General features: G+C 39.1%; 1 protein-coding gene across 7 annotated transcripts in view; it reads left to right on the top strand.

The window, feature by feature from the left end:
* The window catches only part of GULP1 (GULP PTB domain containing engulfment adaptor 1), a 150,036-nt gene that overhangs the window by 254 nt on the left and 126,412 nt on the right, over positions 1-23,370 (top strand). The gene's annotated exons all lie outside the window — the stretch shown is intronic.

The following is a 23,370-nucleotide window of genomic DNA, read 5'->3' as shown; positions in this document are numbered from 1 at the left end:
GGGGAACTTGGCAGGGACGGGCGGAGCTCAGTGCGGGTACCGCGGTTAGTTCGCGGGGCGAGCGGAGCGGGGCTGGCGCCGGGCGGTCCGTCGGTGCCGCGGGTCCCGCCTCACCTGCGTGCCGGTGCCGCTCCCGCGGGGTCCGCGCTCCCCGCACCGCGGGCCGCCGGCAGCGGCTGCTCCCCAGCCCGGCACCCGCACGGACCCGGGGGTCTCGGACACCCGGGCAGGGCTGTTTGAATTTCAAGTAGCTGCGAATAATGAGATGCCTTTCATTCGGGGTTGGGTTTTTTGCCTGTAGTAAATACAGTAAAGCCTTTATCCGAGATGAGGTTTTGTTTTCCTCGTGAGGCTCCGTCGTGGCAGCCCGGCGGTGCTGGGCGGCAGCCGAGCTCGCCGCTGGGGCTGCTGAGGTCTCAGTTGTTGTACAAGGGAGGATCTTCGGCTCGTAACCAAACCCAAACCACCAAGTTAATTTTAACTCCGCGTGTGTCGGGAGCGTGGAGTGCTGGAGGAGTTTGCTGGATCATCATGCGAATAGAGAGAAATCTGAGCAAGGACTGCAGGTCTGCCTTCTAGTCGGGGAGGGAGATTCAGGGAGAAATTCTCAGTTTGAGACGGTCTAAAAGTTGTATGATAATTAGAGGAACGTGTAAAAGTATGTTGCTCATTTAATTTAACCGCCCTTCTCATTTATTAGGGGGCACCGAGAGTCAATCAAAGGCCCGTAAAGGTTAATTGTATTCTTTATGCAAAGGAATTGTCCCCCTTCAGAAGAAATAGATTTCTGGGGTCTTTTTTGAACTTAAGACACTCATTAGATTTCTAATTTAAATAGCATGCAACTTTTTAACTTCTCAGTTCCTACAGTTCCATCGCAGTTGCAAGTTCTTAAAAAGTCATCCTTATGGAAAGAAAAAGTTATTGTAAATATAAAGTTGTTAAAACCCCCCCAATAAACTGGAAAGCAAGACATATGTGAAGGTGATTGTGAAGGTGCTTTGAATGTTCAGAGAGTCACATAAAATGTTTTAGCAATATATTTGGTTTATTCAGTATAAATATAAATAAGCATCTATATTCACATATTATATGAATACTTCTCCTTTTAGAAATTATTTTCAGTGATTTTCTTCCCCTGTATGTTAGACTAACATGTAACTTGAGTTGTACCTTTCAGTTGTTGTAGGCATAAGCAGTACTTCAGAGCCACTTAGGGTGTCAGTCAAAACAAGACAAAACAATTCACTAGAAAGGAAAAGAATATCTTTTTGAAGGTCAACCTTCTATTTTTATGGCAGTTTCAGAATGATCAGTAAGTTTTGCCTCACAGTTGTAGATTTACTTGGCTGATTTGTCAAGCAGTAGTATGTCAGGTACAACTTCAAATATTTGGAGATTATCCTCATGAACTTAGAGAAAGAAACAAAACAGGGTGGAAATAGTTTCATGATTGTTAGCCACACGGTTTCCTGGGACACATTTTAACTGTATGAATGTGTTAGTGATTATAAATCTCATTAAAGGCATATGTTTACGCGAATGGCTTGAATGAAGAGTGATTTAGGAATTGAAAGCCTGGCATTATGGCACAGTGTTGAAGGGTGCAAGGGAGAACTCTGGTTTATACTTTCAGCAGAGCTACAGTGGCAGGAATATCAGCAAAAGGAGACTGGAAATAAGCAGAAACAAGTACAACCCTGGTTGCCTGAGAAATTAGGGTGACGTGATTGGGTGTGTCTTGTGAGTGATGAGTACAGAAATTAAAATTATTGCAACAGTGAATTATGATACAATGTTCTGCATAAAGCATTTTACATCTCATGAGAAAAACCTGCTACTGGAGGACCAGAAAGGAGGAAGATGTAGTTAACAGGAGTGGAAAACAACAGTGGCTATTACACAAACTGCTGGTTTGTACTGCCTTCTAAGTCTTTGGAAGTAACTTTGTAAACTTTTTGAGGGTTTTTCTAGAATTCAAAGATCGTGCATCTGCTGTTCTGCAAAACACTCACCTGATGTGTGCCATTTCAGAATTTCCTTTACAAGCTTATTATAATTTGCTAAATAACCTTGTCTATTGCCTGTAGACAAGGTTACATTTCGTGGTTCAGTAGCAGTTTGTAAACATTGTTTGTAATGTCCGATGTTTGTAAATGTTACTGGATGCTCTAAAAGTCATAATCAGGAGACTTACATGAAACAGTTGAGAGGTCAAATACAATAAACTGGAATTTGTATTATGATTATAGAATTAGTTTTTCTCTTGAGATAATCACTCAAGAGTGCATTGCTTGAACATGTCATAAGAAAATAATTAGAACTACCAGCTGAATTAATTAAAGGAGAACTTTAGCTTGAACTGGGGAACTCACACAGCTTGAAAGAGAATGAGAGAAACTACCTTATCTCTACATTGTGGTCATGCCTAGTATGGCTTGTGTCGGGATTCTAATTCTGTCATTTTTTTCAAGAGAACAAGTAGAGCACCGAGAGCTGAAAACTCCACCAGGTTCTGTTCAAAAAAATTGCAGGTCCCTTAGAATTTTCAGTTGTTATCAATGGTGGAATGCATGGTAGAAGATGAGTCTGTGTTCCAAGTAATCAGCTCTTGAGATGAGGCAAAAAATCATTAGTTCATGACTCAATAGAGTTGTTGCATAAGAATATGATAATTGGGCACAAATAAACATTTTCCCCATCGCCTTTTTTGCCTTACTGTAATCTGATTTTTTGAAGGGATAAGCTCCTTTAGAGAATCAGGTTGTATTCCAGAAAAGAACAAACAATACTGCCCCTGTTGGAACACACAGTGCCTCTGCACAGCTACCTAACAATATTCTCTTTGGTTCTCTTACCTTCAGTATGTAATGATTCATGCAGATATATGTGTCAATATCTTTGGAAGTAATTTCCTTCCTAGTATCTCCTGAATACCTGAGATCAGAAGGTTGGCTTTGTTCATGCAGCTAGTTTTGCTACCTCACTGCCAGTGCTCCCCTGAGCATACCCTGTGACTTAAATGCTTCATCAAGCTGTTTTGTGGATTTTCTGTTGTGGGATGGCAAACTATTGCCATTGAATGAGTAGCCTTAATCTGGGCTTGCAGTCATGGCCTGTGTTGGTTAGGGCTGGGGGGAAGGAGGAGGTCGGTTTACTCAGTTATCTTCATTTTGTGGTCTGTCCTCAGGGCACAGACCTGAATGCAGTAGTGGCATTGCTGCCCACCCTTTCAGTCTCAGATACGCAGCTGTGGACCTTGTCTGTGCCACTCTATTTGCCCAGGGGCACTGGAAGGCCTCTGAGAATGGTCAGTAGTAGCTCTTAAGTCTTAAAAATGTTTTTTCTTAAGCATTTTAATACACTTAAAATGCATTTTTTAACCTAGGCTGCATCTCCACCCCATGTAAGGAGTGGACAGTCCTCTGAAATGCCCCCCTTGCTGTATGGTTTCAAAGTGTGTTTGTTACACTAAACTGAACATCAAGAGTCCAAAGCGATGTTACCACGGATTTTATCCAGGATTCCAATAGAGAATTCATCCAGCTGAAAACACATCATGAATTCCCACAAAAGAATTTCCACTTTCATTCCTCCTCTCCTCTGCCAGTTTAAGCAGATGTTCTTATCACCAAGCTAAGAGGGTGCTCCGAATTGAAATATTGTTTTGTCAGGCTGAAGTGACTTAGGTTTCTGATGTGTAATTACATATCAGGCAAAGACAGAGAGAATGTAGAACTTTGTAGCTGAAGGAAATAAACATATTTGTAGAACAGACAACACCTGGGTTTCTGACAGCCATCTAAGTAGTTTTCACTGAAGCCGGAAGCAGAACTCAGGCTGTAACACCTACGGTTTCACACAGGCTGCTTGAGAACTTGGTAAAAAGTACTGGAAAGCCCCTTAGCTTAAGGCACTGGGTTTCTTTAACTTCTGCAATATTCTTTCCTGTTTTGAAGGGCAGCCATTAAGAAATCCTGTTGTTTTAATTCCAGAGTCTGACACAGTCATCTTATTAGTATATAGTCACTTGGTTACTACTATAGTAACCAAGTAGTAACTAAGCTTGCATATTCTGGTTTTATTCTGAGAACTGAGCTGGGTTTTCTCCATTTACTGTGTCACTTGAAGTTATAGAGCGTCAGCAACCTCTGTGCAGCCAAATATTTTTCTGTGTATTCTGTCAACGATACCTGATCAACACCCTCCCCTTGCAGTAGTGTGCACAAGTTTAACGTAACAATGTGCTGATTGGAGACTGCTGCTGGCTCAGTTGATAGAATTAAGGTGGGTTTTTTCTTTTTGGTCACCAGAAATTAGAACCATAATCTGTGGAAATTGTTTAGATATTCTTGTCATTCCTGTGCTGTAAAGATATTCTGAGCAATGCAAGTAAATAACACTTTTATGTTGAAAAATATGGGACTTCTAAGGCAAATCTTTTGGCATTCAAAAGTGTGTGATGGCTGTTTCTAGCTTGCTTTATTGCTTTGTGGAGAGGGGTATGTGAGTACTCCAGTACTTGGGAATAGATATGGATAGAGGAGCTTAATCTCCAGGGTGCTTCAATCTTCTCATAATTCCCAAAATACTATGAAAGCTGTAGAACTCCATGCAAATTCCTACTCATTCTTTTTAGATAGAATGGAATAGTTTTTTGAGGACTGTTGAGTTCTCTGGAACATTTCAAGATCTTTAATGTGATTTTTTTTTTTTTTTTTTTAAATTCTTCCTCTGCTCTCTCCATCCCCCTGCTTTTAATGGGAAAAATTCTGACCAAAGGCAAAATGCGGCAGTACCATGGTGTGCAAAGCAGAATCCTGACTAGTACCTGTTGTGGCATTTAATATTCTATTCTGTTTCCATTTTTGCTCTTTTACATGCAGATGTCAGATCTTCAGGTCCTTCTAGGCAGAATAGGACATTAAGAAGTTAAACATTGTGCTTAAAGTTTTTAAGTTATCTACTCTATATCTGTGTTGCCCTTAAAGGTTTTTGCAGAGTTCTCAGCAGTCTATGTGAAATCAAAATTGTTTTCCACTGAGCAAAAGGCTGGGATGAGGTTGCTGCTGCTGTAGGGAAAGGTGAAAGGGAGGTGGTTACCCATTCTCCCTGCAACTTTCATTGTGGCAGGGGGACCCTGGGGAGAGCTGGTTTCTTCCCAGCTGCAGACTGGGCTGGCTCAGCTTTGGCAAGTCTCTCTTGTGGTAGTGCTGGCAATTTATATCTGCTGCCCAGTGTAATTATTGGTTTTCTGATGCACAAAGGTACTCCTGATATTAATGAATGTATTTTCTCTTTTGTCAGGTTGAGAGCTTTTATTTTATTGTTTGTGTGTGTGTGTGTTTGTGCATCTTTTAAAGAAGGTATCTCTTGAAACAGCAGCATTTTTTTCTTAATCTGTTGTGAAATCTTCTGGAACATATCACTGAAGTGAGGTAATGAGCCTAGATAAAGGACTGTGTTCCCAGTAAAACAGATTATTTTTCCTGCAGTCACATCTCAAAATGTTGTTTGGAGCAGCAACCATCTTTGCATGCCAGTTACATTAGGAGTTGTTTAAAAAAGTTTTTTGTCCTCAAATGTATTTTTTTAACGTTTGTCCAGGCCATCTTTCCAAGTGCCTTGCTGTGCAGATATGTGCTGTCTCTAATGCTTTCTTCGTACACACTGTGTTGGCAGCTGAATGCATTCAAAGATCATGAGTCAGGTTCCCTAAAAAAAAAAATCATAAAAATAATGGGATTTAAAATACTATAGGCTCTGTCTTTGTGAACATTTAGTATTGTTTTCCTTCTTTAAAGCTTTTTCTTTCCACAGGTATGTAGATCTGAACTTCATTTTTTATTGAAAACAGATTTTTTTATTTAATGCAAGCTCAAAATTTTAGGACTTGGATCTTCAAGAAAAAGTCTCTTGTGAGGATTGCCCTACAGCTGAAAATTCTAGCTGAAAGCGTTTCTCTTTTGTGTGCTTACCAATTGATAAAGTGGCAGAACCATCGTTTCCAAAGCAGTGGACACTTGGGATTGAAGCTAAATGGTGGCTTCATGTTGCAGGGTGTGGTATGCCCGAGTTGTACCTGTTTTAGACTAACTGTAGTTAAGATTAATGTGTGAAGACTTGTTAAAGCAAAAAGTGAGCAGTGAAGTGAATATGGTATATGATGCTGAATCTTTACTTGGGACAGAAAATAGCAGCAGGGGACTGATGATGTAGGCAGCAGAAAGTTTGAGACATTAACCCCCGCCATGGTGCCCCATAATCTGTTTCACGTGTGTAAGCTCTAAAACAGAGCCTGCTGTGGATTTGTAAACACAAAGGTCTTTAATGTCTGAGATTAAGACAGTCTTTTTCTTGATTCAAGCAGCCTAAAAATTGCATTACTAATTTTGTAAGTTATATGTTGCATTAATATTCAATTTATCATGTTGTGCAAATGGGCTTAGGATGGAAGAAATACTTTTCCAATAAATTGTGCAGCTGGAGCTGTTACTAATTCCCTAATCTTTTTGTGCCGTATAGTAATTGCACTTAATTGTTTGCTTTTGCTGTGTTTTATGGTGTGAAATGCAGTATGTCGACACTGCTGAATAGCTACGTCAGTGTGTGTAATGCTAATATTCTTGAAAGAGAGAATTTCCAGGTTTTACCTGACTGGATGAAACGTCTTGTGTAATTACTCATTCTTGTAATCAGAGTTTGTAGTTGGTGTTTCTTGGTGGTGGGTTGGTTTTGTCTTTGCGCATGTTTTTGTGCAGGGTGGTAAGAGAAGAGAGGGGCTGGGCCCAATGCACGTGCCTGGGAAAGGGACAAGTAAAGTAACATTTTCTTACACGGCCACTTAAACTGTTAGTATGCTAGCGGTTAAAATTCTTGTTGAATTGCTTGCGGTCCTTATACTTCAGTGGAGCTCTCCAATGCTAATTCTACTTTTTATTCTTTTAAAAGCATATTAAGTTTCTTTGGAGACCAAAATAACTCACCTAGAAGCATTCCAGCATGTAAAAATGATTATCCATTTTCCCTCCCATCCCATTCTGTGATGGGAGCTCTATTTCTGGGTTAGTCCCCTCTGGTTTGAAATTGTACCTGAGAAACCAGTTGGTCTGGGAAAGGGCATTTGGGAACTTTAGTTCCTAGCCTCAGTTCTCTCAGGGACTTTTTCTTCTGCCCTTAAAGACAGCAGAATCTGCAAGCTGTGCTTTAACCTGGCTGTACTGACTGGCAATCCCATATGTTTGTTGCCAGCACTGTCATTAACAGCAAATGTGATAACCTAGAAGAGCATATGAGCTATTTATTGTTTTCTCTTTCAGAATTAAGTACATGTCCCAGAGGTCTCGGTTCCAATCCCTGTGTTTTATGGCTGAGGATATTGAATGTAGCTATTAAGCTGCTAGTCTGGTTTTGTATTAGTAATTTTCTCTGATACGAAGAGTAATTCCTGAATCCAAATCATCAGCTAGCATTTCAGCCATGCAGCACTGAATGATGTGCTTGCACTGGTAATACCCCCAGCTGTCAGTACAGCTATGTGGCTCTTTTTTTACTGGTTTTGACTGGGATGGCATGAGACAGCTGGTGGCTACGGACACTGCAAATCTGCCAGTGTGTAAAGCTCAGAGCAAGCAGAGCCTGCATGGGTGTTGCAGTGGTCTGTCAGGAAACTGAAGTGCAGTTGACAGCACTCTTAGAAACAAGCGGGTGTTTGCGTGGCTTTGGTACTGATTGGCAATGCAAAAATGATTTAACTGCACAAGTGACGGTGCTGCTGCAAGGAAGGAGGATTTCTGTGCCACAGTAGGTGAGGAAAGTGTGCTGTACTTTTGAGGAACTGCTTTAATGCCCTGTGTTCTGTATTGTGTTTATTCTCCAGTCTTGCACAGAAGTGGAAATGCTGGTAGTTATCCATAGCAGTAGATGTAAAATTGTCACTCTGCTTAGATTTTCCCTTCTGTGTTGGGTTTTCTGAGGAGGAGAAGGAGAGGGTGTGACTAGTTAGCAATAATATGATGTCATGGCACTATGCTTCATGCAGCTATCTAATTAAAATAGATAATTGAGAAATAAGACTATTTTATGTGGGCATTTATTATTAGATGGCAAGAATAGCATGTACACAATAATACACATACTTACCTTGTTCCCAGTGTATCTGATAGCCTTCAATCTTCTCTGTCTTCAAAATGTACAATTTGCACCATGAATTCTAAATCTAGCCTCAGGTTCAGAAAAGACTGACATGCTTTAGTGAACAGTTTGCAGTCTTCAAGTTTTGTTTTTCCCCAAGGTCAAACCTAATAGGATAAAGGATATCTTAAGAGCAAGTGTAATTTCATTGAACTAGAATGCATTTACAAAATATCTTTACCTGAATTTTATTCTCATATTAGTCTGTTTTTTCTTTTAAATTCTCAAATTTCATAAATAAAGCAATGACATAGTCTTTACTTTTAAATCTCCAAAGATAGAAAGAAATGTAGTCACTATAAAAATAGACGCAACATCTTTTGTTTGAGTATTTTGTTTGAAGCCAGACAAGAAAATGATGTAGAACTAATACAAATGAGAGGTGATATTGTGTGGGTAAAGTGAATAATTTTCAAGTGCTCATAGATGAGGCTTTGGATGAAGTGCATCAAGTGTAGTCTGGTGTTGACCAAGGTGATCATTTAAAATGGAGTAGAAAGCTGCGTCCTCTGGAGGCTCTCTTGACAGCAGAGACTTTTTGGGGAGACTCTGTGTGTTTCATATACTTTGTGTATCCAGGTATCTTTGCTGGCCACTGATCTGCTGATATGTTTCAGGTTTTCCTCATCTGTGATACTTTTGGCTTGAATCTTAAATTCATTTCAAGCTCCACTTCTGGAAGAATCTGGGATACTTCAAACAGAAGTGCAATATAAGAATGAACAGTCATCATCTAAGATCTTGACATCCAGAATTCAGAGCCAAGTCATGTTTTGATGACTTAAGGATATTGTACTTTATTATGTAGCATTTTCTTTCTGTTCCTGGAGGATATCCTGAGTTTTTATATTTTAATGGCTTATGAAATATTCCTAAATAAGACTTTCTCCCCGTTCCCATTTTGGAGTTGTGTTTCCTCTGAAGCATTGTTAGGCTTGATTAGGATCTAGGAAATCTTTTACTAATGAGTCAGAAAAATAAACAAAATCTGAGCAAGCAAAAGGTGAGGAATGGAAAAGACTTTTGGTTTAGATGAGTTTAAATCCTTTCAGCTCTGAGATGAGTTTATGGGTTATGGCATATCTGTGGGATATATGTGCTTCTTCAAAAGGGCCTGAAGGGAAAGCTTTCAATTGTAACAAATCTGTCATGTAAAAGATGGAAAGCAGTAAATATGCTTATAGTTATAAACACTAATGATTCCACAGCAGTCCCTTAGGTACTTCTTACTCAGAAAATTGTCTGTGTTGTGACTCTATGTGCTTTTCAGTTTGGGATTTCAAGTTTTTTGACACTGTAACTGAGCCGTGATTATAAGGTATGAAGAAATGGACCATAAAATAGATGTTTAGTAAAAGGTAAGTAAAAGCATACTTAGTAGGATTAGTGGAATATATTCGAGATGTGTTGCTGGCATACCCATGACTAATTAACCACTGAAATAATCTGTTGCTATTTAATCCAAATCAATTACATTTGCTAGGTCGTCTGGAAGTTACTTTACTGAATAAGTTACTTAGTTGCTTAGCCAAATGGCAGGAGGAAAAAAAAGTCAAAGTATTGAAGAAATATGCCTTGACAGTAAAGAACATAATAAAATGCTAAGGATCTCAATTCTGAAAGAAGTGGTTGGCTGGAAATAATTGCCTGAATATTTTGAATTCACTATGGTGAATTTTGCCAGATGCTTTTGAAGAATATTTATGTTTGTTATTTGCTGTGGTGCTTCTTTTTTTTTGCTGCAAGGCATGTGTACTTCTGGGTAATTCGATCTTGTTTGTTTATGGTCTAAATACTTCTTTTCCCCCCAGACAGCACTATTCAGTTATATATTATTTCAGCTGCTTTTTGGAAAACGTGATACAAATATAAGTCCCAGGCAGTGTTTGTCTAAGGTAGAATCAAGTGTATTTCTTCTTAACTGACAAACTTGGTGGAATCTTGACATATCTTGAAGTTTGTATTTCACAATATACCTGGGAACATTTTACAAGGTAAGATCTTTCAAAAGATGTTGCGGCTCAAATACATTTGTAGCATGTCTGGAGAAAGCAACTTATTAACTCTACTCTGAGCCTCTGACAGTGTGGAAGGGTGAAGGGTGGGGAGAGTGTTTTCTGATCACTCCTATCTTGTCACTTATTTGGAAATGTGTCATTTATTTGAGCCTGCCCTGGCATGTGGATATTAGGAAAACTTGTAGGTATACATGGCAAAGTACTGGGTAGTGCGAGGGCTGAAATCTGAAAAATTGCATTGTGAATGACTGCAATTAAATGGTTATTAGTTCTGTTTTGTACGGATGTAGGAACCCTGCTCGTGTCTGATTTCTCAGGGAGTCAGGGTGTTCACCCTGTAGTTTTTGAAGTCATTTAGAGAGAAACGATGCCGATCTAGAGAGAAATGAAGTGGTTGGAGCATTTCTCTATATGTTGCCACCCTTTTCCTGCCTAATGCACCTTTCCCTGGGTACTGGCATAGGTATTTTTGGTATGGCATTGGGAACTGGATCAAGTATGACCAAGAACTGGGAAGTGGGAGGAATAAGTCCGTTTATACATGCTCAGTCTGACTGTGGAGCAACAGAGTCAGATGCAATATGGTTTCTTTTCCAAGTAGCTATAAAAACCAGGCATTGGTTCATCGTACGCAGGTTTCCTCAGTGCTTGCAGTGTAGTTCATGGCTGACCCGACCAGAACAGATTTATCCACATGAACAAAGTCTCTATCTGGCCTTCACTGTTGTACTTTTATGCTCTTTAAGGCACCCCACTTTAGTAAGTGAGGATGAACAGTGCTGTAGTGAAGAAAACCAGAAAGCTTTTTGTTACTATATCCAGTTTATTTAACTTTGTCATTAATTCAGGTTCCTATGTGTGTGTATTAGGAAGGTTTGTTTTGTTTTCCTGCTGAGCTCTATCAGAAGAAAACAAAATGAACAAAAAAACCACCTCCCTTTAAAAGTGAGGAATATATTGACTTTTGAATCCACCAGAGCTCAGCTATCTATTAATTAATAACAGAAAAGAAAAAGAAGTTGCAGCAAACAATGTGGTGGCTCTGTCTTGTCCAGTTGTCCCCTGCTCACCCCCATTTAAAAGATGCTATTGCTAAAGATAGAATTTTGCCTTTGAATCTCCACTTCTATAAGGTTTATCATAGTATGGAACCACATGCCAGAACTTAATTGCCTTTTGGCAGATCTTTGTACAGTTAATGGTGCTGCTGGTGCTTGAACAGAGAAGGATTCAGGTGCTCAAGGGACTGATCTTTTAAAAGAAGGCAGACCATTTAAACTGTTTTTTTCCAGCTAGTCTCTTATGGAATTGGGCTGCAGCAGAGTAGTCCCATTTTTCCTTTTGCCTCTCTGCCTGGCAGTGATTTTGGAACTTGCTGGAGTCCTCCAATAAAATTTTCATGCATTTCACAAAATCTGTTGAATTGTTAGAAAAGAGAGATTGACATCAGTGTTCCTGTATTTTCGGTGATGGTTACTTGCAATAAAACCTCTGATGGAAAGATTTTTTTTTTTCTTGGTCATGGAAGTTTTTCCATTAAGCCCTGTCATAATGGATGCAACCTTTCCAGCACTTTGTTTTGGAGTGGCCTTATAGGTGCACAACATCGTGAATTTTAATGTGAATTCTTTATCATACTCATGGAGTTCAGTCATCTCTATAATTTATCTCCTATTTTTATCACATTTGATCACATTCTGTTTCCTTGAAACTTTTGTTTTAGCCCTCTTCAGTCTGCTGTTTCAGTAGACATAGTCTTTTATTCAGTTATGCTTCAGCAGAATTGGCATGTCACAACTAATATTGTACAGCAGATAGAAATTTCCTTGTTTTGCCTTCTTCAGTGTTCCAGTTTTTTTGGGAGTGGGCTATCAATCAAATAGCTTACCGCTCTTTCTATAGAATTCTCAGTTTGCTGTAGGTGGCCTCTATGCATTCCATATGCTCCCAGGATCTGCAGTCAATTTTTACTCTTACAAATATTCCTCTGGAAGTCTGGATAGCTTTAAAGCTGCATAGTTTGGTTGTGTTCAGATGTCATTTTCAATATTCTTGGTTCAGCAATGCTCTAAATGACCTCTTCCTCTATCTGCACAAGATTCAGACTTGCCAGGTTTTTTTGTATTTATTTTTGGGGGTTTTTATGGCTCGGCATGCTTTGGTGAGCTCTCAAATGAACCAAAAATTAAAGGAGAAAATCTTGTGTGCTGCCTCTGTCTGTTCTCCCCTTGCAAGCAGCTATGTAGTAGTGTCTATCTAGGGGCTTTGAAGGTTACTATTATTACATGAAAGAATTTTCGGATCTTGTAGTTCACTGGGTTGGTTCATCAGCTGTGCTTGTTTGATTGGTACCTTTTCTGTACAGTAATTATGTTGCTTTTTGTTTGATGTTAATTTTGTCCATGTTTGCAGGGTTTTTTGGGGTTTTTTTATCATTCATTTTAATTGGAGAAAATTTTAAAACACTAAATTTTGCTTTCATGTACTTTTTCAGTTTCCTGTTTCAGCTGCAAATTTTTTCCCTTTTTATATTGTCCATTATTCCCTTTTTACCTCTATTTCTCTGCCACATTTTTTCACCTGGCAAAATGCAGGACTTGGTCATTGCTTCTTACAATCTCATTTGCTGATTTCTACAGCTCAATGTCACTTTAGTGTTTTCCTTCTTGCATTGAAACTGTGTGTGTCCATCTGCATCTCCCAGTTCATTTTCAGAAGTTAGTGATAATTGATGAAAGCAAGAATTGGAAGTCTGAAGGAATATCTCCACATTTGTTCCTTGTGCCTGATCCCCATCTGTGATTGCTCAGGAGAAAACAAGGAATAGGTCTGACTCAAACACTGAGGATGCATTTCCATGTCTACTGTGTTTCATAAATACTCTTTTCCTCTGACTACTTGGTGATTCTCCACATACTCGGGTTTCCATTTATGATCTGACGTAGACAATAAGTGATAAAGATGTACCAAAACATCCTGGGTTTAAATATGATCTGGTGTTCTCCTCTGGATGAAAAGATGAGTCCTGTTCAAAACTGTTTTCCTTTCATCTGCTGCATTACAGTGATGTCATGGATGGGACATTTTTAGCCACTTGTGGTTAATTTGATACTTAATATGTTTTACAAATGAGGCTTTTCCTATTATTGTTCTTTTCTGTGATGAGAAATACAAATGTCCTGAAGAAAATGCTATGTATAATTTTAGCTGAAATACAACACTGATCTGAAGACCAAGTAGGACTCTAAGATGTGATGATATCTCAAGCTTCAGCAAGTCTTTTTGTAGATTTATGGTAACTATTAGGTTATATGCTTAAAGTATGTTTTTCTTCATTTTTCAAGTAGGAGGAGGAAACAACCATTCAATTGAAAAAAAAATGCTTTGTGGTGTCACTTCTGTCATAGCAATAATCATAGTTGGGGGGGAGGTTTTTGGCTGCTGGGCTGTTTTGTGGTTTGTTTGGTTTGTTTTATATGCACTATGAGTGAATGGAATACATTAATCCTGATGTCCTAGACTTTGAAATGATAGTATCATCAGTGACCTGCTTCTTTTCCAGTCCTAAAATGCACACTGAATGTGGTCATATCTGTGAAAGGAGAATATATGGGATTGTACAGAGCTCTGGACTGAAAATGTAAAGAATATGATGGAAGAATTCCTTGTGTGAAACAAGTATTTAAAGACAGCCCCTGGCTCAAACTCCACAAGTGAACAAATTAGATGTTTTGATGATGCAGACTGGGACATTTGTGGCAGAGAAGTAAAGGTTTTGCCTTTAAGCTTTGTGCACCTACATCTGTTTAGTCCATTAGTCATATTGTTGACACAGCTTGAATTTGTATTTATTATTTGAAAACAGAAAATATTCTTAAGCCTCTTTGCATATTATATCCTACGTGAATGCACAATTTGTGTTTGGGCTCTAGATAACTTACCAGTGTTCCTAGCTGAATTGTGTATTACTGTCAAAACCTTTATGTAAGATGTCTATTCTTACTTATATTTCAATATTTCTACTTGATACTGTGTGAATCCTAGATCACCTAGACCCTGGTTACTTTAAAAAAAAAAATGTTAGTTATAAGAAGTAGTCTGTTTTACTTGTCATATTTGTAAGCTTCAGTAAAGAGAATTCAGTCCCCAAAAGGAAGACTTGGTTTTTATAAATCCGGAACGTGCAGTCCTATTCTGTATAATCCAGGTGTAACAGAAGTATTTTTCCATGCTACCTAGCAAGTATGTCACTAGGTCCAGTCACGATAACAAACAGCCTAACAGTTCTTGAGGTGATTGTGATTTGTTTAGGGAGCTGCTTTCGTTAAGATAAATCTGAGTAGATGGTAGTTTTGTAAAGGTGGCTGGCTGTGTGTGGGGTGTGTCTAATGAAGATTTTGATTTGTGAAGCAGCAAAGCCAATGTAATTTTGTTTTTTATTATTTCTTGAATTGGTTGCTGGAGAATATATAGTTACACTATACAGAAGTCTTCTGCTGAAATTAGTATCTGTAAGTCACTGCAAGATTTTTCAATAGTGCATGTGAGGCTTTTTTTAATGTGCTTATGTTTAGTTCTGTTTGTTGAACCCTGACACTCAATGCAGCAGTATCACATTGATACCAATGGCTTAATAGGACTAAAGAAGTGGGGGAAAATAAATAAAATAATGATAACTTTTGTGAATCTATGAAGAGTCTTCCAAATGAAGAAAAAATGTCCAGTCCCATGCTTGAGGTTATGAACTTGCACACCAGAGTGCAGACAGAACCAAACACATCAGCTTCTGGTTTAAGCAAACCAGGAGCAGCTCCATTCCAGAAGTGCTGTGTGTTATAGCTCCAGAGTCATGTTAGCATGATTTAATACACTCTTAAGGCAATTCAGGAGTGCGAGAGCATTTGAGACATGGCCATAAACAGTGTGAAGTTTCAGAGGTCATCTGGGTTTCATGGCATCAGTCCCGAATGGGGTATTGAAAGGCAACCCACGAAAATATCCAGTTTCTATGCTGTGCCCCTACATTGCTGCCTCTCTGCTTATTCCATTTATATTTCTGTATTTCTTGGTGCAATGTCTGGCTGCCTCTACATCAGTTGTTGGTACGTGAGCATGGTCAGAATCTTTTTGTAGCTTCTTGACAGATATTATTGCTAGAGTTTTATTAGATTTTCTAGCACTTGTGTCATAACATATTTGATGTGCCATAAGATATCAGGAGTAATTTAGTCATATGTTATTTGGAGAAGAATGTTGAGAGAGGCCTTTAGGTTAATTTTTATATTAGCTAGGTTGTAATTTTAGTGAGGAAAAAGGGTTAGGCCTGTATGCTAGGCTGAGGAAAGCTGTGGCTTGGTATAAAACTTCTGTCTGCATTGCCTGGTTTGCTTTGGACTGCCCTTGTGTGAGGAGTAGCCTGAGGATTTGATGTGGCTTCTCTGTGGGGTGGCATTTTTTTTCCAAGGTCTGTGTATGTGTGTAAGTCAGTGTTCTCCCATATATAAACACAAAGGGTTTATCTTCCATGTGATAGGAAGACAGAACTTCATCCTCAAAACTTAGCCCCATCCTTGTAAACTTATTGCTCTCTCCAGAGCCTGAAATGGAGCTTAACATTCTGGGGAATGGGATTCCCGTCTCCACCCCATTTTTCTTATTTGATAGCGGTCAAGGTGCTGTAGGAAGCTTTTTGCTGATGTTAGGAATACCTGCCTCTAGCTCTTGGCTGTGATTTGAGCAAGTGCTGACTCTCATACCTGAAATCAAGGGCAGCCTGCTTTGATCATAAAATACTCCACATTTTATAGCTCTTTAGGAAATAACACCTGAGGGCTTGCACATGTTTCCTTGGCAGGTTGTTTCTGTTGTTTCTGCCAGGTTTTACTGCACCTGCAGCAAATCAGTTTGAGTGTAGCTGGGTATAAGCCTCCCACTGGAGGAGACAGCAAAATGCTTGATAATCATTTCAGATTGAGACCCCCAATTCTGTTGAGTAGCCACACTGACTAAATGTAAAATGAGCACAACACTATTTTTGAAATACGTTCAAGTTTGTGGACCATAAAGTACTCTGGTGAGAGCTGCCAGAAAGCTGTCTTTTGTGAGTGTCCTCTGGCTTCAGGCTGCACTTTAAGGAGTTTGTGGTAAATAAAGCATCAGACTTTGCAAAGGGCCATCAGACAAGATGCTCATTTGGTGGTTTGCACTTGTTTTGTGTATTAAACAAAGCAATAGCCTACAGAAAAAGTGTCATTGCACAATCATGTACTGTCATTATTGCTACACATAAAGGAATCCCAATTAGGAACGTGTAGACAACATTTTGCCATTTTACAACAGAGGACTTCAGAGTTTTCAGAAACTCAAAGTCCTTTTCTTCTCCTGGACTGTACTGATGGCCAGGGTTGCCTTTTTGTGACAGGAATTTTCAACTGAAGCACTCACTTCCTGCTATGTCCTCTGCTCCTTTAGAAAGAGGCAAGTTCACTGTCTTATGGGGGAATTTCTTCTGTCTTCCTGTTATGTAATCCCTGCAGATTTTTCTTATATTTGATTAACAGCGTAGCTTCTGCCAAAGGGAATATTGGTAAATCCAGGATTTGTAAGAACTTTGCAGAAGCTGATCATTCTTGGAATACTTCATGTGTTCCTGTTCATAATTTAGGTTATAATATAGTTGAAGGAGTTGACAGTCACAGATATAATTCCTATTGGAAAGCTAGGGTTGTTGCCCTTATGGGGTTTGACAACACACACTTTTGCAGAATCATTGTTTTTGGATCATCTGTTTCTTGTTCGGTGTCCATGACTAATTAGCTTATAAAAAAGTCATTGAGCTAATATCTTATAAAGAAACCTGTGATGTCAGATTTGATCCCCTAATTGTTCTTATAATGGGCATTTATTGGAGCTCTTTCACAAGACAGGGCAATAGACCTCATTTTTTTATACAGAATGTTGTAAAAACAATTGAACTGGCAGCTGATTAGAGTTTTCTATTCAGTAAGCAATTTTGGAAGACTGTGGGCTAGACAGTTGTCTGATTTGCCTAGGCTGTAAAAGTTAAATGTAAAGAGAGATGAATTTTCAGCATATGGCTCTTTGTTAGCAATTACATGCATTAGTGGTTTAGCTGGTGTATTGTGTCTGCTTTATAAATGTTTATGTTACAGCTTCCTGCTAATAGATATTGATGACTGGCAGTGTTGTGGAGGCACATTGTATGGCAGTGATCATTAGTTATGGCCCAGTAATGATCCCTTTACATGTGTTTGGTAGCATAGCCAGTGCTAACCCATGCTCCTGGAAACATCAGCTATTCTGTTGTTCCTTAATAATTTAACACAAGGTCATTGTCAGCTGGGATGTAAATGTTTAACATTTTATATTGAGCATATTCAAGTTTTAGAACTCTTTAAGCATAAGTGAGCCTGGAAATAAAATTATGCTGATGCTTACATAAAATTTGTCTTATTCAGTCTGAGATAATTTGGAATGTTTTCTGATTGCCTAAGTACATGTATAAAGGAAATATGCAGTCTGTTTGTTCTGAAACTACAGAGAGCTCTGTGGTGAAAGGCAACTTTGAAACATCACACTCTTGTCGAAGAAAAATAATTCATTAACCCTTGTTCATAAAAATTGGGGGGAAAATTGTACAGTTATAACCAGTCTCTGGACCTAATGTCTCAAAAGTGTGAAGAACGGGATAAGTTTGAATTAAGCTATGATGGGTATTTTGACACCAAAATATTTAACTTTTGCCATATGGCTTCTCTCAAACTCTGTACTTCTTTCTCAGTTATGTGTCAGCTCTGAACAGCATGGGGTTTGTGGAATGATCTCTTCAAGCTGCAGACACAAAACTGAGCTTTTTTTCAAGTATTTGTCAGTTAGAGACAGTCTTCTGGGATTGTTTCTATTAAATTTTTGTAATTGCAACAATGAATGTCTAATATCAATGAAAAGAATAAATGAAGTGTTTCTGGTGGCATTCACCCTGAAACCAAAGCATGATTAGCAAGTAATTAACTGTCACTATTATGTCTTTGCATGACTTCACTGGCTGGATCCCAGAAATACTGATTTTTCCTAGTTGTGAAAAAGATCAAGGGCCTCTCTTGGGTGTTGAGTTCAGGTGGCAGAGTACAAATTCCTGTGACAAGTGTGAAAAATGACCTGTGGACCTTATCCCAGGTGTATAAGCCTGTAGGGCAAGGACTGCTGAGCTTTTCTGTGCCCACAGTGCTGTGGTGAACACGTCACTTTTTGCATTGGAAAGCTTTTAATTTGTCTGTGGATGTTGATAGGGGTTTTTTTTTTTAACCTGCACCTCTTCAGGCCACTGGAATTTGTCTTTTCTGTTTTATTTCTCCGCATTTGATAACTTCAGAGGAAATGCCTCTGCTTATGAAAACTCGTATTTTAATCTGTAATATTTGGGGAAAATGATTTAGTGCATTTAAGGGGATTATTCATCACTTTGTGCAGACACTAAACATGCGCAAAGCCTCTGTACTAGACATGGGAAAAGTGCCCAAAGAAGGCACTTAAGTGATTTGTAATAAGATCTCATAGGAGCCTTGGAAATTCTTGGGACAGTTGTAGTGGATTTGTGTCCGAGAGAACACATCTCCCCAAAATTCTTACATTTGCTCAACCCTTGGGAGTTAATTAGTCCTTGGCACTGGCAAATTTTTCCTCTGGGTGTTAAAAAGGTTTCATCTGTACCCCAAATCATCTCTTGGTTCATGTCTGACAAAGTATTAGGCCAGATAAATCTGATGTCCGACGTATTAGCAATGTATACAAGTATGAATTGAATATTTAAGTCATTTAATGAGTTACAAAGAGTTTGATCCAATGATTGTGGTTTCTGAACTTTTTGACCGATACCTTCGAGGTGAGATGCAAGACACATGGAGAGGAGGGAACCACTAGATCAAGTTCAGTAATAACCTCTTTTGGTTTACTGGGTATCTACATTTCATCATATAAATGTGCTTACTAACACGAACAGCTAATCCCTTATATTGGTGATCTGATGTAAATAGAGTTAATTTGTATTTGTTGTGGGATCAGAAATATTACAGGAGGTTTTAGTGTGCTGTTTTTACACAGGGGAAAACATATGAACACCTTTAGTTCACCTCTAGTCCTTTGCTATCTGAAAACTTCTGTTGTCACTGCAAGGCACACGAAACCATAGTAATTGTGGAATAGTGAAAGCTAATCTTTATTTAGACCAGTGTGGTTAAGATCTTTCTAACTAGCACATATCTTCAGACCTATGTCAATTTTTATTACTAATTCATGGTTCCTCGATGTGCCTTTTCTTGGCCATTATTTATCTCACTTTCACAGGCTGATTATTTTATCTGTTGCTTTACTTTCATTTCAGTGCTCGACTCGGTTAGATCACAGAATGTGCAGATGTATTTGTCAGTGCTTTAGGTGTTTGTTCAGAGTGAGGTTGTCATCACTGCTTTGAGAGAGAACAGAAATCTGCTTTTTTACTGGGTCAGTTTCTTAGGGAAGTGTAGTGCTTAAAAAGTTACACTTGTCACCTTCTGTTGAATTTGCTCCGTTGGTTTCATTTCCATTCAAGTCTTTGCGTTCTGGTATAAGGAGCCAGTATCACTGGCCTGGTCAGATGGATTTTGAAATTAGTAGGACTCTGTGTTTAAGATTTGCTGTAGGATTTGGGTTACTGGTTTAAATTACATGCTCTGTTCTGGGGAGTTGGGAAGGGGAAATCCCTTCTAGAACTTGTCAAACAAGTTTATGTGCTGAAGATACACGAGTAGCTAGCTACGGATTTGTTCCTGATGAAGTCATAGCAAAAGTTACCGTAAAACTGTGATATTTTTATTGCCTGACTTCCTTACAAACTTTTAAATTATTTTCTCCCAGGAGGACGCAGAATTTTAATGTGTATAGTTTATGTTAGAAGAATATAATTGCATTTTTGACCCAAGGCATGTGATAAAGGAATGTGGGGTGAGAGGATGATGTACTCACATACTGTCATAAGCAGTATTAAACAGCATGGGCTGTGCTCTCAGAGTCTGAGTAGGGAGTTACACTGTGCAACAAGTGATGATGTTCTGGCACGTGTAAAGCATCATAGCTGATGCTGAAGTTTCTTGATTAAAATATTTCTGAGAAAAAGATCAGAAATAGCTAATAGTCTGATATTATGCCACAAACTCTGAGGTTTGGCCTCTTAACTTAATGCAAGTCTTATATAAACAGGCTGCTGGGATTTTGCAAGTCGTTTTGGATTTATTTGGGGTTTTAGTGGTCTTTTTTTCCTTTTTTTTGGACTTGTTTATAACATAGATAAATCTTGTGTGTAAAGAGGTGGTTTTTCAAGGCAGCATTTGGTGTGTCTTCAGCCCTCACCCTGGTGTTCCCATGCATCAGATTAAGTTGGTCTGTGGCATAAATTGGGAGATGTGAGAAGGAACGCAGAAATACGAGTTCTGCAGAATCAGCAGTATACTGAAAGTCTTCTGAACTTCAGATCAGGCTCCTAAAGATACATTTCAGCTGTGATTATTGGAGACAGAGAAATATAAATGGGCCCTTTCTGCTGGTGCTTGTCACATGGGACAGTCACTCTTTGTGTAAGAGTCTGTATGAGCTTCACTTGCTTGCCTTTTTTTCTGGCTTTTGCCTTTCTGCCTCAAATAGCCTCAAATAAAGCCTCAAATTTTAGTACTTGCATTGTGAAAACTGTTAGATACGTGTAGTTACAGTGAGCACTCTTCCAGTGTCTTGTTTATTGGGACAGAAGGGAGGGAATGAATAGAAAGCTGTTGTTTGTATCTATATTCCCTGATTACTCTTACTAGCATGCCAAATGTCTAATGAAAAACTGCCTTGTGAATTGTTGGTTTATTTATTTATTTCTTGAACAAAGCCTGGTGTGCTGATGTGATCTTATGGTTCCATAGGGGTAGGCTAATATTGTATAAGTGGCATTAATCTGGAGCTCTGTCTTGGCATCTTTAGCCCCACCTCTGGGATTAATGCAAGACTTTGCTGTCTTCCCCACTTCCCTTCTGTCTTTTCTATTAATTCACACAGTAATACTGGATGCTTATTATGTTGAAATTGGAAAGGAAAAAAATCTGTTTCTTAAGTTTATAAAAAGGCAAGCTTGGTGATTTTATATTTTTCCTTTTAGAAAGTGGTGCTTGCATTTATCTAAGGTGAGGGGAAAAACAGTGGAGCCTGTATGGAATGAAAAAGGAAGGAAGTTTTCACTCCACACATCTTATGGTAAGATATTTTTACCATAAGAGAAGCCTTCTCTGTAACATATGTAGTTTTGCATGAGTTATATTCATCCTTTGGGACGTCCAGGTGTACTAAAACATCTTTAAGGACAAGGTGGTAAACCTCTGATTAGCTTAAGGAATGCTGGCTCCTGATAATTTTTTAATTGTACAAAACTCTGGATTAGGCAGTATTCCTTGACACAGGGAGGATGAGTGTTTATAAACCTGTGTTTAGAACCTAAATGTTCCTTTCACTGTCACCGTATGTATGTCCTTCCTTCTGATTTGGAGCTAATTTAGTTTAATTTTAATAAAGGAAAACCACAAATTACTAACAGGGCACTGAAGTCATTAGCTAACAGCCTCAATTAGCATAACACACAAAATGCAGAATAAATGCAGGATGAGCAAGACTGATTTAGCCTTGAATTTTCTGCTGTGTCCACATTACTGTGCTACAAGGCTTCATTGAGTAGACCTGACAGACAACTGGAGACTCAAAATGTTAAAGAATAAATTCCATTTTAATCTCTTTTGGGGAAAAAAAGCCACCAACTCTTGGAAGCAAGATAGTAATTAGGCTGAAACAGCATAGATTAGCCCCACTTAAAGTGGAATTTAATTATTTGGAAGGAATTAAATTAACATAGAGTCTGCTCAGTTTGGGGAAGAGTTTGAGTTATAGGGGTTTTTGTCAAAAATGTTAATGCAGTCTCTGTCCTATAACTTGTTAATTTAACATAACTTTCTTCTTGCAATTTTTCATCAATTCAAAGACAACTAGTTTTCTGTAAATAGCTCTTTTTGGCAGGAAAAAAATGTCAAAACTAGCTGGATTGAACTTTGGTTCCTACTTAGCAACAACTAGGCAGATAGGACAACATCCCCTCCTTTATTACATTTGAGATTTCCAGCCTTTTGCTTCCCCTGAGCTTGTTTGCTTCCTCTTTACTACCTAGGAATTGCCAATAACTGCAGCACAGCTACCAGGGAAGCAGTTTGGGATTAAGGAAGAGATTGAGTCATTTTCCCCACTCTGATTTGAGTCAAGATTCACAAGATGCACATGACCTCCACCTGTTGTGGGGAAGGGAAAGCACTTAGTGTTGTTCTGATCAATCTTTCACCATGGTTAAAGGAGGAAACACACAAGACCACTGCTGGTGGAGCCACACGTGTCAGGAAGGCACTGGGCAAGGAGAGGTTCACTTTGTGTGGGAGCTGCTGAACTATTCATTTTAAGAAAGAATGGGAATGAAGGAACCCAGGGTGTAGTGGTCTGGTGCTACCATCCTTTGTGCAGTGGAAAAGAGGACAGTATTGGTCACAAAGTGGCCTTAGGTATAGACAAGGTGAAGGTTTGGGGTCATATCTGGGGACTCTTGTGAGAGAGGGCCGATCCAATGCTGCCTGTTTGCTCTGGCTGCAGCTTTTTGGTGCTGTTTGCACCTGCTCCTTGGGGAAAAGTTCTCTCAGAGCAGCTGCATGGGAATTCTTCAGTGCCTTGAGCTGCTCCAGCATGTGCAAGCCCAGCCTTGGCAGTGGCTCTTGCTGCAGCTGGTGTAGGGCTGGTGGAGCATGGGGTGTTCCCTCTCATTTATCAGTGAGCAGGGCCATGCTAGGATGTATACCAGCTGATTTCTTGCCCACTGCCTTTCAGATTAGAAATTTGGTGCTGAAAACACCTTGCTTTGGGTATTAGGAGGGATTGTCATCCCTTCCTCCCTCAAGAAACCCAAACCCACAATGCTGCTTTAGTTTCTTTTTGCTACTTGACTGTGAAGTATAGGACATTGTATTTTTAGTGGCAGCTTTAGGTTTCAAAGCGTATTGTGTGAAGGTCTCAAGAATCCTTTGAGCGTATGACTTCTCTG

Source organism: Corvus cornix, chromosome 7, assembly GCF_000738735.6.
Source record: "Corvus cornix cornix isolate S_Up_H32 chromosome 7, ASM73873v5, whole genome shotgun sequence".
NCBI lineage: Eukaryota > Metazoa > Chordata > Aves > Passeriformes > Corvidae > Corvus > Corvus cornix.
Note: the sequence above shows the minus strand (reverse complement) of the source record. Positions and strands in the feature narration are given on the sequence as shown.